The following is a 16,755-nucleotide window of genomic DNA, read 5'->3' as shown; positions in this document are numbered from 1 at the left end:
AAGATGTAACGAGTGAAAGTTTAATCCTCCGTAAGAAAAAAGATGGTGCCACGCGCGGAACTCTGGGTAAATGTACCAAATCAGGTCAAGGTTATGTCAACAAACATGGCCGCGGGTCATGAAGGTCGGCGCGTAGCGCCAGATGAAAACGCAATTTACGGAGCTAAATCGGCGAAAGACATCGACCTTTTAACTAAGGCTGAAGCAATAAGGCCGTTGAAGTGTAGGGCATGTCGAAATTTGAGCGGCCTGACCTTGAAAGAGCTAAAAAGCAAGTAAGTTTTCAGATCGCTTTGCGGCTTCGGTTCACTGTTGTTAACTCGATCACTAATTAGCTATTAGGTACACTTGAATTTAACAAGGTTTAACTTATTTGTGACCATAAAAAATTTAGGAATACATCAAATATGGATGGGACAAGAAGTTGCTGGTGGATTCAGACGGGAGAATTTCCGAAGAGAGAAGAAAACAGGTTCAAAGACAGCTCGATAAGGCTACGCAAAATTTAACTAGCGCGATGGTGAGGGAATCCCCGCCTGGATGACTTCATTACAAGACATTCCTATCTTTACCTATGCAGTTTTTAAAGATTTCTTCAGGCAAACCGACGACATGTAAATCTTCTTACTGAATGCAAGATCACTGCAAAAGCTCTTGCAATCTTAAAAGTGCACTAAACCCCCTGAAACGTTTCTCCTTCAAGTGAATTACCATATTTTACTGAGCATTACTGCGCAACTTTTTTTATCTCATTCAATCCTTAATTTCTGACGCCCAGTTGAATTCCAGCTTTCTTTCGTTCACAACCACGTTTTTTAAACAAAATCATATGAGCACTCTACGCCAGAGTACACACTTGGATTACAGACAAGTTTCATGACTGAAAGTAGCTACTGTTTGGCACTTTAACTTAAACTTTTTTTATAAAAAAAATAAAGTGTTTGTTTGATGTTAAATGCTTGGCAAATAAGCTGTTAAGAATTTCTCAGTGTCTAAGGTAACTGTTGACAACAAATCAGCGAAAAGGTTTATATTTTTTAATGGTTGCACTCATTGATTCTATTTCTACAGGCTGAATGTGGTGATGCAAAAACGCTTTTGTCATCAAATTGGTTTGAGTACTGAACTAAAAATATGCACATAATCCAGATTTGCACACCTTACATTTCCATTTTAGTGGAAGATCAAGGGGCTGAATTTGTAAATTTGCCGCATTCCAAAGTTGCAAGAGAAGTCATCATTGTCTAAGCCAAGCTAATGTTTACTGTAATATTTTAGGAACATTGAGAGGTTTTATGAGGAAATTTTAATATTATTAACTATGTGATGGGTTTTTCAATATTTTTGGGATATTTTATTACCTTTGGGATGTTTAAGGTGACACGTTTTGATGCGTCAATAAAAGGGTTTTATTGTAATCAACTGGTCTAAAATCAAACCAAGTATTGAGACGTCATGCCATCCACTTTAGAGAAAAGAAGAGCAAGAGTAAAACAATGGAGAAAAGATAATCCCGATCTCTACAAACCACACTGCAACAAACCGCGAATTATGAAAAGTTGAAGAAAGAGGGGACAAGAAAATCCTGAGCTACGAAAGGCGCAAAAACAACGAGAAAGGAGTCGTAAAATGAAATTACTGCCAACTCACCGTTGGCAGATGATCATGAGTTCGTAGACAGTTCATCTCCAGATACTAACGTTGCTACTCAATGTTGAAGAAATGTCAGCAGTGGGAAGGTCGAAAGTTCGCTACTTAGGAGGCTGGGGGATATGCAAGGTGTTGGAGAAGTTACGATGTTTTATCAAAAGGAACATTTCTTCCTTGAACAGGCGCAATGAAATCTTTGACATGACTCCTTTCGGACCAGCGGATTAATTATTGAATGACTTTGACTTGACATTGTTAGATAACTAAAAACATTTTTCAAAAAAAGAAGCGAGCGGGAGCAGTGTGTATGTGAATGTGTGTGTGTGTGATGGAATGCTATGTGAAATACGGTGCATCATTAATTTGAATTTCAGGTTTGTATTGAATTTTCTGCTTTTCGAAAAAAATACCTTCAGAAACTAGAATGCTGAGACGAGGTAATAGAAGACTCTCTAACTGACCATTGTTTAAAAGTTCACAATGGACAGAAGTGCAGTACTATAAGTGATTGGTCGTTGCTAAGAATTGGGAGACTTCATTTTGAGATGAACATGGCCAGGCATTTTATCGATCTAAATTGGGAGGTTTTCCTTTCTCAACTTGCCAGTGAACTGGGATTTGTGTCCGAGGCTGCTCAGAAATTTGTTTGCAAGGGCTCTAACAATCATGAAACGATGTCTGTATGCGAGTTTGCCACAGGGGACTTTGGAAAGAACTGCTCATCCCTTACATCAGAGATAGGCTTAATGCAAAGTTACTTATTTTTGTTAGTGACTATCTCTACAAGTGGATGCCAGAGGTTGGTTGGAAAAATGCCACCTACAACTACATTTTTGGCATGACTTAAACATATCTCTTAGCTATCCATGTTTCATGATGGATGTTAGAGAAAAAACAACAGCATACGGGTATATGTCAGAGCTGGGCAGATGTGCTTCTCTTCATTGTTACATAGATCTTTATGGCAGGTAATAGTAAAGTAGATATGGACTTGGTGGCCTTAACAAGAATTTTAAATCTTATTCTCTTTCTAAAGAATACAATAAATTAAACAATGTTTTGCATACAAAAAGTTATAATAAAAAAGACTACTAATATTTATTCAGCTAAGTGCCTTCTAGGTCACTTATTAAATTTTAGACCTTTAGAGGGGGCACTTTGAGATGGGTTCTTAGTTGAGGCTGAGGTTTTTTCACCTGGAAGTGGAGGCAAGAAACATAACTGCTGCTCTGAAAATTCTTGGTTTAAACAGTTGGGATCCCATAGAGAAACTGACCCAAAATGTTTTTCCCAATGAAGAAAACGCCGCAACCAAGCAAGAAAAGGAGAATTACCTTCGCAAAATAGCCACCCTTGTTGTTGACGAGTTTGTTAATGATTAACAAAGGAATGAACATGTCATGCAGTCTTTGGAGGTATTGGACCATGAGGAACAGGCCAAGGAGCAGCAAGTCAACACAGAAGGAAAATATCCGTGCAGATCTCCTGGCTGTTCCAAAACATTTGCCCATGATGGTAAATTAAGAAGAGAATATGAAGCTAAGCACAACCCACCTGCTATGATTGATAGCCCTTCGTCAAACATGCTCACTACTGACTCTAAGATATGTGAAGACGAGATTGGTGACATGCTACCCTACCAAAAAAGCTCTTCTATACTATGGCATGCTTATCTTAAATTTCTGGGTTACAATTTCAGAAGGGGACGGTGGGCGTATACTTTGTTGCTGGAAATTTTTCCTCATATACCTGAAACACCAGGGTACATCAGCAATAAAAGTACTCCTTAGAGGCTTTGTACATCATGTTTCAGGTTTATGCTTTGCTAAGCACACAGGCATCTCACCGCTTGGTTTGGGACTGGATTGTAAAAACAAAGTAGGGAAGCTGCAACATTCCACATGATTTTCTCGTGGAGTTCTTTAACAAATCAGTTACAGAGGCCATCAAAAAGCTCGGCCCAAGTGCAACACAGAAATCAAATGTTGGACAGAATATGCACTCTCTGGGGATGTCCACATCAATGATGAACGACACTGAAAAGCTTGTTAATAAACTAGTTAAAAATGAAGTTTTCAAATTTACCCCAGGGTGGGAAGTATACTTATTATGCAAAGAGTAAGCCCAGTATTTTATGTGGATTTAACATGCAACAAATGTTTGCCTGGATAAATGATCACAAGAAACATATGATCCTCTACAGGCGTGCTCGTTGAGATGCCATGACAAATGAGGCAGCAATCATGGCCATTCCTAAACAGGGCTCAAAATAATTTTCAAAAAGTTGCCAGTCATGTTGACCAGCCAAACCGATTTAAACTGAGTTATATTGTTTCAGACTAGTCAAAAAAAATTTGTACTGATATTTTTTTTCTCTAACACTAATTTTGGGTAGGCATTTATCATATCTTTCCATTAGTTTACCATAAAATAAGTTATAAGCATATTCTTGATTTGTGCACATACACAAATCAGTAAAGTCAGTGTCATTGAGCTTGCCCCACAGATCATCAATGCTTTTATCACTGACAATTCTTTTCCTGGTTGAACGTGTAGTTTCAGTTAAATCAAGTTGAAACACAGGAGGATGATCTGACAAGTCAGTCAGAAGAAGATTTGTTTTACATTTCGTTTCAAGTTTGTTACTAAACATGTTATCAATCAAAGTAGCTGTTGATTTAGTTAACCTGGTTGGTTTAGAAATGGTTGGATAAAATGACGAAGAGAACGTAAGGTTAATGAAACTATTTGAATTGTCATTTAGATCTAGTTTTAATAGATCAATGTTAAAATCTCCCATCAAGTTATTTCTTATTTTCTTGATTTATTATTTGTAGGATAGCAGACAGTCTATCCTCAAAATGCTTATATGTATCATTTGGTCTAACTGCAGACAGTACTGTTTCGGCCTTCTGGGCCTCATCAGTGCAGTGCTGATGCTAGGATGGAGGTTAAGCTGTATAGCTACCCCAAATGATCCCACACTTGTGGTATCATTTGGCCATGCCAGAGTGCTCAAACTAGAAAAACTAGTATATTATTCCAATTAACATGCTTTTGGTTGGCATATTTATCTCTATAAGTTGTGCTTCTATTATGTTCTCCATGATTATTGACAAATCATCTCTCTCAGTGAATTCATATCGTTAATTTATAAACATAGCAATGCTCACACCATGCTTAATATTTCTAACCTGTCCAACAAATCTGTCATGTGGCATTGGAAAGTTATAAAGGTTATCTTTAGTTAACCATGAAAAAAACCTCACATTTCTTAAAGAGACACTTGTATTCAATATGGGACAGAAGGTTTAGTTGCATACAAAAGTTCTTTGATATGATAGAGAGAGTTAAAGTTCTGTGACAAAAGAGTTTGTTACTGGAAAACAGTTCCATGAAAAACATCGAGGTACCCGGTATATTGGGTTACTTTTGACATGATCAAGGACTATAAAACATTCCTCAAAAGGCTATTTATTGCCAGGAATGAAGATGAAGACAAACAAAAGTTTGAAGGAAAAAGGTTAGCCTGGAATAATTTCGGCTATGGTGAAGTTGTTGACCTTGATAGCAAGGACTTGACGTTTGTTTGTTTTGTGGCACATACACCTAATAAAGTTCAATGAAACATGCAATTGTTTGATGAAGTAGCCTGCCTTTTTAAGGATACAGTAGCCCGCTACATACTAACAATACAGCAGCGCTTTAGATTTTAGATTTGTTCCACTTTCTAATAATAATTTTTTTCTGCTAGCACGAATAACAATGACAACCCCAGGGGTCCCAGGAATTATGGCATGCAAGTAACTACTCTCTGTTACAATAATTTAAGCACAAAAGAATATTGAGAACTAAGTATGTGGCGATAAAAAATGCTGTACGTGTTTTAAATATCAGACAGCAGCATGTGTAACATAAAATATATTGTACATACAATTTATATAGCCGGAGTGAAGAGAGATTTTCTACGTTGAGTTTTCAAAAACAATTGTTACTATTCAGCTGGTACTGTGCTGCTACGCTCTGTACGAATTCCTGGCGCACTAAAAATAAGTAGGAAGGAAATCGCAAGCTGTCCAGAGAAACGGCATGAGTATAGTAATGTTTTAAAAAACAAAGGAGTTTCTTTGATCGGGACTTCATTTGCTTTGCGAATTGGAGTAAAGGGAAGCGGGAGAAAATTTATCATCTTCCAGATTTGTCGTGTGAACCTAAAATTGTTGAGGACTTTGCAGTGTATCTTCAAAATGTCAATTCACCCTCTACGAACATGCGAACATGCCAAATTCCTGTATCAAGAAAATTTTAATCAGTTGGCGGTGGAGGACAATGCAGCCATCCAACAGGAAAAAGTACCACCCAAGTCCAAAATCCCAGGGCTTGTTCCACGCATCGCTACGAACCTTCAGGACTTCAATGACAACACCCAGCTTCATGAGGTACAAAAAAGAACTATGGACTACTTCTGCATTCCACTGTCACTCTTACATCAGCCAATCAACAAACTAGTTCAAAATAACAAAAAAAGATTGTCCTTTAAAATATTTAGGATCGATTGAACATAATTTCAGTTGCAAGTGGATTTTAAAAGTTGCAATAATGGAAAAAATTAGTTTGAAGAAAAAATATTTTCCAAACTTTAAAGACTGGTTGGAAGAGGTGCTTCTTCCATGTTATCATATATTAATGGCCAGAGAAACTACCGATGCAGATAACTCGTCCGCTGAAGCTGATGACCCTTGACTTTTCACAAAGCTCAGCCAAATTAAGCTGTTTTGAGATTCAAAGAAAACCTCTTGTATTCATTTAAATTTTTATTTTGTAAAAAAAGGAGACAGTGAGTGTGGTGGTAAATTGAAGCTGGTTAGTGAAACATCATTGAGGGACGAGAAAATTTCCTTTGGTTTGCTCTTGTGCAAGTGGACAAAAGGTGTTGGTGTCCATCTGCTTGGGGGCACAGTGAGTCGCTTCATTTGTACGCCATTCCAGAAAGGCTGTATCCTGTATTTGATGCTGTGGGAAGAGGTAAAGGGGGCTACAATCCAGGTATGAGATGGCGCAGTTTGTGTTAACCGAATGCAGATACACAAGTCCACAGAGGGTATGCGGCTTCAAAATATTTTTGGTTTATCAAAGGTATTTTTTTCAATTTTAGGCATGCAACATAATAAAATCACCGCTGTTGTTTCTGGTTGAATCTCTACTCGAATGTCGAGATGCACTTATCAAGGAGAAAGAGACGGAGGAAGTTATTAAGAGATATCTTCGGAAGCTAAAGCGTAATTTTGATGTGTTATCCAGAATGTCACCAAGACACATGGGAGAGCATCTTTAAAAAAAAGTTGCAACAAATTATACTGAGTGGGAAAATGTTCTGTCCAAATCAATACCTGGACAATTTCTATCATTGAACATACCTGCCATGACCTCCAATTCACCATGTTTATTTCACCTTGCACCCTAAATCCCAACGCCAGTCCTTGGACTAAAAAAATTTATTTAACCAATTCTAAGTCTTCTACTATTTCGTTGTATCTTTTTTCAATTGTCGATTGAAACAAAGAACTGGACTGGACACCAAAAAAAACTGCAAAAAAACCTGGACACCAACAAAATCAAAATCTCTTACACACATTCCATTTTGTTGAAAAATAAGGGCTACCTAATCATAGTAAATTGACAAATGTTCCCTTTTCAATTTGTTGGCGACAATAACTAACCAAGCCATGTGTCTGATACTTGTTGTATTTTTCCACCTTACAGTTTGGTAACAAAGTGGGAGAAGGAATTTTAAAGGGAAGTCACTACAAACTTACATCTATCCCCACTGAATGAAAATGGCAGTGCAGGAAATGGTAGGGAAGAAATTAACTTGGTGTTTTTTCTCCTGCTTACCATCATCGTTGCACCATCTTCCAAGATTTTCTTATTTCTCTGTCTCTATGATGGACCAAGTTTCTGTGAACCCCGCAGATGGTGCTGTTGCAGCTGCTGTTGGCCCTCCAGACAACACGTCTCCAGCCGACTCTGACAGTGACAATGTACAAAACGTTAACGACAACATGGTTCCTGCACCCCAGCCTGTGGCTCAGGAGGTTAGAGTTTTTTCTTGTCCTTGTGTTCCTTTCATTCCCGTGTTATTCAGGCTGGGCTTTATTTGGCTTATTTCTCTGCTTTTGATTTACCATTTTGTTTAAGTCAGTTTTTTTTGCCTGGTTCGTTTTAGCTTCTGTATAAAAGCTTAGTTCCAGGATAATTTATCTCAAGAATGCTTTGTTCTACCACCATTCTCATTGGGCCATCTTGTACAAATGCCTCCAATCCCTTTGGCATTCAAGTTTAAAAATTCCCATGCACATGTTGTCTCCTGGGGGTCTGTTTTATATATGTTTGGTATAAATAGGCCTGTTTTGGCTATTTAATCCTCTTTTCGTTAAAACATACACCAGTCTCTATCTTATCTTGAAAATGCTTCCCTTCATTTTAAAGCTGCTTTTCAAGGTTACAACAACATTTAAATGAATCAGAGTGAAACCTCGCATCAATTCAGCAAACACTTAGTGAGCTACAGCGTCAACAGACCCATGACTGGGTAATTTCTAAGATGCATGTCGTAGGAGACCATGTTGCGTTACCATGGCAACCCAGTTAATTGTTTTAAGAGAGGGAATTTTTATTTTTCCCACCTTTATGTTTATGGTAATGTCCTAAAATGTTTCAAAGTTCCTTTGTTAAACTTCGGATTTTTCTTCCTTTCTAAAGTACAGCCTTGCAAAATTTCGTTAAATTCTAATGACTGGTTCATTGGAAAACGTGCCTTTCTAGAAAGACAATAAAATGCACTATCGCAGCTTTTTGACCAACTGCGCACACGCAGCATTAAAATTTTATTTCTTTCAAAGCCTTGAGCATGGGCACTCGGATCCAGAGAGTGTGCAGAAACTGTGTTCAGCCAACATGAATAAAACAATGAAGACGTTGTGATGAAATTTGCTAATAGTTTGTTTTCCTTCTTAGGTTACCACAACACAATCGAGGACCTGAACCATGCAAATTATTCAAGAGTTTCTAGTGGGCTTATCTAGCTACGAAGAGGAAGTCAACAGGTTTCTACCGAGCCAGCCAAACCGCTAATGACAACAATGCTACAACTTAATTCAATGACCAGAAAGACAATTGAAGAAGAATGTCAAAAAGAAGGAGAGTTAAAGAAGGCAATGAAGAAGGCCAATAAATCTTTCCACCTGGTTACTTCCCATATACATAAATGCCTGGAAGGGATCTCTATGGATCCAGATTTTGAAGAAGTTGAAAACATTGTGGATAATGCATGTGATAGTCAGGAATCTGAGGTGGACCACAGGGCTCAAAGACAGTTCTCCATCATGCTTTTCTGTTGTAAAAAGGTAAATGTATGCATCTTGGCTTATAAAGTTATGTACTATATCTTTCATCACTCCATGAAGAAGCTGTGATAACATGTTTCTTAAAAACATATTGAAGAAAAAACTTAGTCCAAAATTTGATTTTTTAAATGTTAAGCTATAACGTTGATATCAAGTCAAAATAATGGATACTATGAAAAAACAATAGATCAATCGCACAAGGAACAAAAATGGTTCTTCTGTTCTCAAATATTTAAAGCTTTGATTCTGTTTTCTTCATGTACTTTAACTTATTAAAAATGAGAAATGGATTTTGTGATTGTAAAACATTCCAAAGAGCATTCAGACTGACCAAAACGTCTTACAAAAAAAGTTAACTTAGGTTCACTTTCATTATTTAAAATTGCATAATAATAATAAGGTGATGGCAGTACAAATGTATAAGAAATATTGAAAAGAAAAAGTAAACGCAAAGAAAGAAAAAAATCAATGGTGCTTCAAGTGACAGTTCCAGTGCGGCTGATGGGTCACCCATTTCATTAAATGATCGAAGGATTGAAGACGCCTTCAAAACTTGTGATGGCACATTGAAGTTTTTCAAACCCGTAAATAGTCTCCATCCCTTGAATTTACCACAATCATTCACTTTAAAAAGGGAATGTCACTGGTTGATCTTTGCAGAGATCTTGTGCAGCAGCACATAACGGGAATTGAACTCTTTGAAAAATTTCCTGCATTTGATGTGTGGATTCACATCAACAAAAAAGAGAAGGTCTACACAGCTCACACAGCGCAACAGTGGGCCAAAATTCGCGATCTTCTAACACCTGGCTATTCACTTACAGGTAAGTAAAATAACGAAATGTGAAAACAGAGATTAGCTAGAGATTATAAAGTTATAATTTAACTAAGGAATTATATACTTGGATCACAATGCCATGATTTTTGTTTTTCTTTTAGCTATTCAAAATGCCACGTGCTTTTCATACGTTAATGAATACTGACTGTACCTCCTATCTCTTCCCTTACAATTAAACCGAACTTCGTGCATTTTGATGGTCAATGAAAGGGTTTTATTGTAATCAATTGATATAAAATCTTTGTCGAACAAAGGATATTCAAACCAAGTATTGGCAAGTCATGCCAGAAGATCGCTGGTACCAACAAAAAGTAACAACTATGTACAAAATTGCCAATAATCTGGCACCACACTCATTGGCATGAAACTTTACTCCAGTTAGAGAGACTCATCACTATGAAACTAGAGGCTGCCATACAAATCTATGTGTTCCAAAACCCAACACTGAGTTCCTTAAAAGGAGCCTCGCCTATAACGGAGTAGTGGCATGGAATGCACTTCCTGTGGAAGTCAGAGAATCGAAAGACCTTAATAGCTTTAAAAGAATTGTTAAATATTAATACATATATATATATCTACACATATTTGAACTCATTAGTTATTTTGAATTCAATTTTGTAATTATATTAGAGCACGGATCTCTGGAAGAACATCAACAGATGAATGTGATTCCGTGGATAAATAAAGTTTTCTTACTTACTTTTCTTACTCCACTTTAGAGAAAAGAAGATCAAGAGTAAAAAAATGGGGAAAAGATAATCCGGATCTCTACAAAGAACAGAGAAAGCAACACAGCGAAAAACACGCTAAGGCAAATTATGAAAAGTTAAAGAAGTGGTGACAAGAAAATCCTGAACTAGGAAAGGCGCAAAAACAACAAGAAAGGAGTCGTAAAGTGGAATTACTACAACCAGAAAACCAGCCCACCTCACAGTTGGCGGATTATCATGAGTTCGTAGACAGTTCATCTCCGGATACTAACGATATCCTTGAAGAATTATTCCTTGACCTGATGCCTCTACCAGCTGATTATTGTAGCACGGAAGTAGAAGCGCTTGTGGACAACATGGTTGCACACATACCGTTGGAAATTATCAAGTTTGATTGTACAGAGTTCTTAGGCGGTCCATCTTTGACTGTAAATGAAATCTTTAACATGACTGCTTCCGGATCAGCAGATCAATTATGAAATGACTTTGACTTGACATTGTTAGATAACTGAAGACATTTTTTTTAAAAAAAGCAAGTAAGAGCAGTGTACATGTATGTTTATGTAATACATGACAATCTTGCATGACAAACTTATGACGTCAAAAGTAGTTTGACCTCATGCATCCTTAATTAATCTGATTTTCAGAACAAGTTCAGTTTAAATAAATTAATTTTGCTAAAGCTGTCTGCTTTGTTGTCGTTCAGCACATCGAAAACCCTCACTTATACTGTATGCATTTCTTCTGCCGAGAAATTTTCGTCTTTAAATTGGAATGAACTGACAACAATAAGAAATAAACTCCGACACAACATCATGGCAAAGGATCGGAAATTGACTTTATATGGCCAAAGAAAATAAAGGTACGGCAATAAGATAATCAGTAAATCCATAGCAAACTCAAAAGAAAATTTCCCTGTTTAAACTTAAACAGGTTTGGTTTGATTCAAATGAATTTCTGGCTGCATTGTCTGGAAAATAAGAAAAAAGTTTGCGGAAGTGCATAGTGTTCAGGAAGAGATTTTTCATGGCCCCCTCCCAGAGAGCCTTTGGAAGAGGATGGAATGCATGCTGCTCAATCACGTGTGAAATATGCCCCATTTATGAAAAAAAATGTGTAGTGCAAGATCAGTTTTGCAAAGTATCTCAGTCTTGTGAAAAATGTTTGATGGTATATGCAAGTGTTTACTCAACATAAGTTAAGACTTCATCAGGAAACAGCATTACACCTTTCAGGCTTAAAAGGCTTCTGGTCTGAACCACCAACATAATAAACAAGGAGATAGCAAGAACATAAAAACTATTTACAAGCAAAAAACACTACTGGACTTGTTTAGCAGCACATTTAGCAGGAAAGTAACACAATAAGAATGCCATTACTTTTTTGAAGATGCGCAAATAGTAGTAGCCTTCAAGGATAACTCCTTTATTAGACGGTTACAACAAAACGTTATTTAAAAGAGCAAGGGAACAGGGCTCCTACTTCTGCTTTAAAGAAAAATCTGGTCATGATAAATGTAGAACATTTGCTGGATGGAAGAAAAACAGAAAGAAGCTGCATTACTAGCAGAATAAGGCCAGCAAGAGCTGTCTATGTTCTACTTAACAGATATTAACAGATAAGTAGATGACAAGGGCTGCAAAATGTTCATTAAACGAGAGAGGTACAGCTCTTCTTGTGAGGTCAATGGCAGCAAAGTGCTTCAAACTGCCCAGTTCATCGTCAATTAAGAGTCTAGATCCACCATGAACTGGCAAATCAAGCGGAAATGCAAGGCATCCACTAACTTGTAATAAATACATCTGCGACCTTTATGAAAAGAGAAGTAGTGCACGCTACAGTACAGAGGAAAACAGAACTGATAAAAAGGGCTTCAGAAGTGACTACGCTTCAAGAGAAGAAATTGAAAATCAACTTGCACATCTTCAAAATCAAAATCGAACCTTTAGAAAACAGTGAAAGTTTTCATGAATGAGGAAAGAAATTCAAAATCTTGGGAAGAGTTTCTTCATGAAAGTTGCAAGTAAGACTACCAAGAGAAATTGATAATTGACCTACTCCATTTATTCCAGCATGACATTTATTCCAGGAAAACTGCGTGAAACAGTTAATCATAAATACATACCAAAATTAAAATGATTGGAAAATTACACAAGATCAGACTGGGAGGGACCAACTATAATTTAACCAAAGTAAGACGTGATTGTATGGGACAATTTATCAAAGATTTATTCATCACAAAACAGTTCAGTTTTTGTTTACTTATCCAATTTGCTTTAGACTCACTGGAAAAATGCACGGCAAGAGCATGCAGATGTGCACTGATGTATACTAAGTACATCTGCTTATTCTAAACAAACAGTTTATCTCTATTTCTATGCTTTATTACAGTTATTTTCATCATAAGAATATAATTTCTTCTGCTAGCACGAAAAATAATAACAAAACCAGGGGGTCCACCCTTTCCAAACAACGTAACCCACTGTTTCTGTGGAGACTTGGGAACCCTTTCACTAGGCGATCCCATACTTTTACACCTGAAATGCCACAAAGGTTGCTAGATTAATCTACTGGAATTGTTTTTTACAACAGCTTGTTCAAGCGGACAAAAGGTGTTTGTGTCCATCTACTTACGGGCACAGTGAGTCTCTTTATTTGTACCCCATTCCAGAAAGGCTGTATCTTGTATTTGATGCTGTGGGAAGAGGTGAAAAGGGCTTCAATCCAGGTACGAGATGGTGCAGTTTGTGTCAACCGAATGCAGATACACAATATATTATTCGAGTTCGCAGAGGGTATGCGGCTTCAAAATATTTTTGGTTTATCAAAGGTATTTTATTAGCTTGACTGCAATACAATGGGGGAGATAACAATGTATCTGTTATAAGGGAATGTGACCTTTTCAGTCCCACTTAGGTGAACTAATTTTTTTAACTGTGCAAAATTTAAAATATTTCATCTTCATACAACTCTTCAATCTGATACACATTTAAATCTCTCACACAGGGTTAAAGAATACTAACCAGAAAATAACACTAACACCTCAACCCCCACCCCTCCCAAGAAAAAAAAAACGAACAACACACATCAAAACAACACCGACACATGCAATTTTTTTCAATTAACTAACCAGAATGTCAAACGCACTGCCTTGATCTCTGGTCATAATAAATGTAGAACATTTGCTGGATGGAAAGAAAAACAGAAAGACGAAGCTGCATTACTAGCAGAATAAGGCCAGCATGAGCTGTCTATGTTCTACTTACCAGATATTAACAGATAAGTAGATGACAAGGGCTGCAAAATGTTCATTAAACGAGAGAGGTACAGCTCTTCTTGTGAGGTCAATGGCAGCAAAGTGCTTCAAACTGCCCAGTTCATAGTCAATTAAGAGTCTAGATCCACCATGCACTGGGAAATCAAGCGGAAATGCAAGGCATCCACTAACTTGTAATAACCGCTTCAAACAGCGCCAATACATCTGCGACCTTTATGAAAAGAGAAGTAGTGCACGCTACAGTACAGAGGAAAACAGAACTGATAAAAAGGGCTTCAGAAGGGACTACGCTTCAAGAGAAGAAATTGAAAATCAACTTGCACATCTTCAAAATCAAAATCGAACCTTTAGAAAACAGTGAAAGTTTTCATGAATGAGGAAAGAAATTCAAAATCTTGGGAAGAGTTTCTTCATGAAAGTTGCAAGCAAGACTACCAAGAGAAATTGATAATTGACCTACTCCATTTATTCCAGCATGACATTTATTCCAGGAAAACTGCGTGAAACAGTTAATCATAAATACATACCAAAATTAAAATGATTGGAAAATTACACAAGATCAGACTGGGAGGGACCAACTATAATTTAACCAAAGTAAGACGTGATTGTATGGGACAATTTATCAAAGATTTATTCATCACAAAACAGTTCAGTTTTTGTTTACTTATCCAATTTGCTTTAGACTCACTGGAAAAATGCACGGCAAGAGCATGCAGATGTGCACTGATGTATACTAAGTACATCTGCTTATTCTAAACAAACAGTTTATCTCTATTTCTATGCTTTATTACAGTTATTTTCATCATAAGAATATAATTTCTTCTGCTAGCACGAAAAATAATGACAAAACCAGGGGGTCCACCCTTTCCAAACAAAGTAACCCACTGTTTCTGTGGAGACTTGGGAACCCTTTCACTAGGCGATCCCATACTTTTACACCTGAAATGCCACAAAGGTTGCTAGATTAATCTACTGGAATTGTTTTTTACAACAGCTTGTTCAAGCGGACAAAAGGTGTTTGTGTCCATCTACTTGCGGGCACAGTGAGTCTCTTTATTTGTACCCCATTCCAGAAAGGCTGTATCTTGTATTTGATGCTGTGGGAAGAGGTGAAAAGGGCTTCAATCCAGGTACGAGATGGTGCAGTGTGTGTCAACCGAATGCAGATACACAATATATTATTCGAGTTCGCAGAGGGTATGCGGCTTCAAAATATTTTTGGTTTATCAAAGGTATTTTATTAGGGCTGTTCCGAAAATGCGGAGTGCGGAGTGCGAAATTGCGGAGTCTGTAAAAAAAAATAATAAAAATTGAAAAAAAATTACAGACCAGGGTTTGGGAGTAAGACAATTTTGAACTCTCTAACGGGTCTGTCACCGTGCCCCTGACGAGAATGACAGGCTTTCTGAGTGCAGACTAGCATATTTTTCTTATCGATCTGTGCCGAGAATTATTTTCTTAGTGAGCTCAGCACTTAACTATTATCTAAGATTGTAATAGAGTTGTATATGTTACTCTGTTATTTTATACATTTTAAACGGCATGATTTATTCCCAGAAAATGGGACCTTTCAAAAAGTGTGTCAAACTTGAAAGAATTTAAAAGAACACGACTCGGCGAAAGCGCTTGCGTCAACGAAAAACCACTGTTATGGTCCATTCAAGAGCATTGGGTACGAAGAATCGGAGAAGAAGAGGCACCAGGAATTGCTCCGAAGAAAAATATAAACATCTATGGCTTCACCGTTTTATCTCGAAATGAGAAAATTAACGAGGCTAGAGAACGCGAGTTTCCATTTTTAACCAATATTTGGTTCTCATAAAATATTACATAACCATTACTCCAACATTTTTAACAATTCCCAACATTAAGGTTTCAATACATTTGTAAAGATCTGATCTTTACAACAGAAACAAAACACTGGCTTTCCAAGAATACACAGGAAACCCTTTATGAAAAGAGCCATTAACAACAGGCACTTGTCAACTCAGCCTTCTAAACTTGTCACAGGCTGATTAACGAAGTTAAATTATTTCTTAAAAAAACTATTGTGCGACAACGATACGTTACGCAGACTTAATAGTTATAATGGAGTAAAAATATAGATTGGCCAATAAAAAGCAAAAAATAAAAATTTTCAAAGAGCGCTGTCAGAAAACAAATTAAAGAAAGAACATTGTCTCCCAAAAAAGCCATTCAACTGCACTGATCTACTTGTCAAAACTTCCATTCATCTTCCAAAACTCCGGTTTTGGATCGATCTGTCACAGAGAGATGCACGCCTGGCGCGTCGTGTAGCCATGTCGGTAAGAGAAAAAGGTTAGTAAGGGCCTGATTACATGAGCCGGGCTGGCCCGGTTAGCCGGGCTGGCCCGGTTAGCCGGGCGGGCTCGGTTTGCCGAGATGACTTTCAGCCCGGTATTACATGAGCCCGGTGAGCCGCGCTGGCCCGGTTTGCCGAGATGATTTCAGCCCGGTTTTAGCGTGAATGATCAGAGCACAAATGATCTTAATCACATTTTTCCGGCAGTTTGGTGGTTAATTTTTTGCACGTATGCAGCTCGATGGGTTACTTTACCTCTACATCCTATTTAGAAGGAGTAGCATGGATTTTTTTTCGTCGGATATTGTGCTCGGAAGAGAAATTTAATGCTGGCCCGCTTAGCCGGGCTGGCCCGGTTAACGCGATTACATGGAAAATTTTCAGCCCGACTAGCCGAGATCCCGGCATCGCGATACCGAGATCTCGGCTAACCGGGCTGGCCCGGTTGTCATGTAATCGCGAAGTTGATTTTTGTTGCGTTTAACAGACGTGCCGAGATCTCGGCAAAACGAGCCAGCCCGGCTCATGTAATCAGGCCCTAAATCAATTTC

At 37.6% G+C, this 16,755-nt stretch overlaps 1 protein-coding gene and 3 long non-coding RNA genes across 5 annotated transcripts in view; all 4 read left to right on the top strand.

Annotated features, from left to right (window-relative positions):
• Window positions 1-2,549, top strand: part of LOC144650224 (uncharacterized) — a 196,785-nt gene extending 194,236 nt beyond the window's left edge. The window contains exon 2 of the mRNA XM_078509879.1: window positions 2,538-2,549. The gene's annotated coding sequence lies outside the window, so the exon portion shown is untranslated. The remainder of the gene's footprint in view (window positions 1-2,537) is intronic.
• LOC144648704 (uncharacterized) lies at window positions 91-607 on the top strand. Its single transcript, XR_013569743.1, has 2 exons — window positions 91-275; window positions 395-607. It is a non-coding gene; the product is annotated as an uncharacterized LOC144648704 (long non-coding RNA).
• A 4,850-nt stretch (window positions 2,550-7,399) lies between the features above and the next one.
• LOC144650271 (uncharacterized) lies at window positions 7,400-11,162 on the top strand. Of its 2 annotated transcripts, XR_013570060.1 has the most exons (4): window positions 7,400-7,505; window positions 7,624-7,745; window positions 8,668-9,056; window positions 10,614-11,162. It is a non-coding gene; the product is annotated as an uncharacterized LOC144650271 (long non-coding RNA). The 2 variants fall into 2 exon arrangements; XR_013570059.1 differs by having other exon boundaries at window positions 7,403-7,745.
• On the top strand, window positions 9,522-14,949 carry LOC144650277 (uncharacterized). The gene is made up of 2 exons (XR_013570067.1): window positions 9,522-9,880; window positions 14,876-14,949. It is a non-coding gene; the product is annotated as an uncharacterized LOC144650277 (long non-coding RNA).
• Window positions 14,950-16,755: the final 1,806 nt, after the last annotated feature.

This window comes from Oculina patagonica, chromosome 4 (genome assembly GCF_052425735.1).
Source record: "Oculina patagonica isolate OP01 chromosome 4, crgOcupat, whole genome shotgun sequence".
NCBI lineage: Eukaryota > Metazoa > Cnidaria > Anthozoa > Scleractinia > Oculinidae > Oculina > Oculina patagonica.
This window is presented reverse-complemented; position numbering and strand designations above follow the sequence as displayed.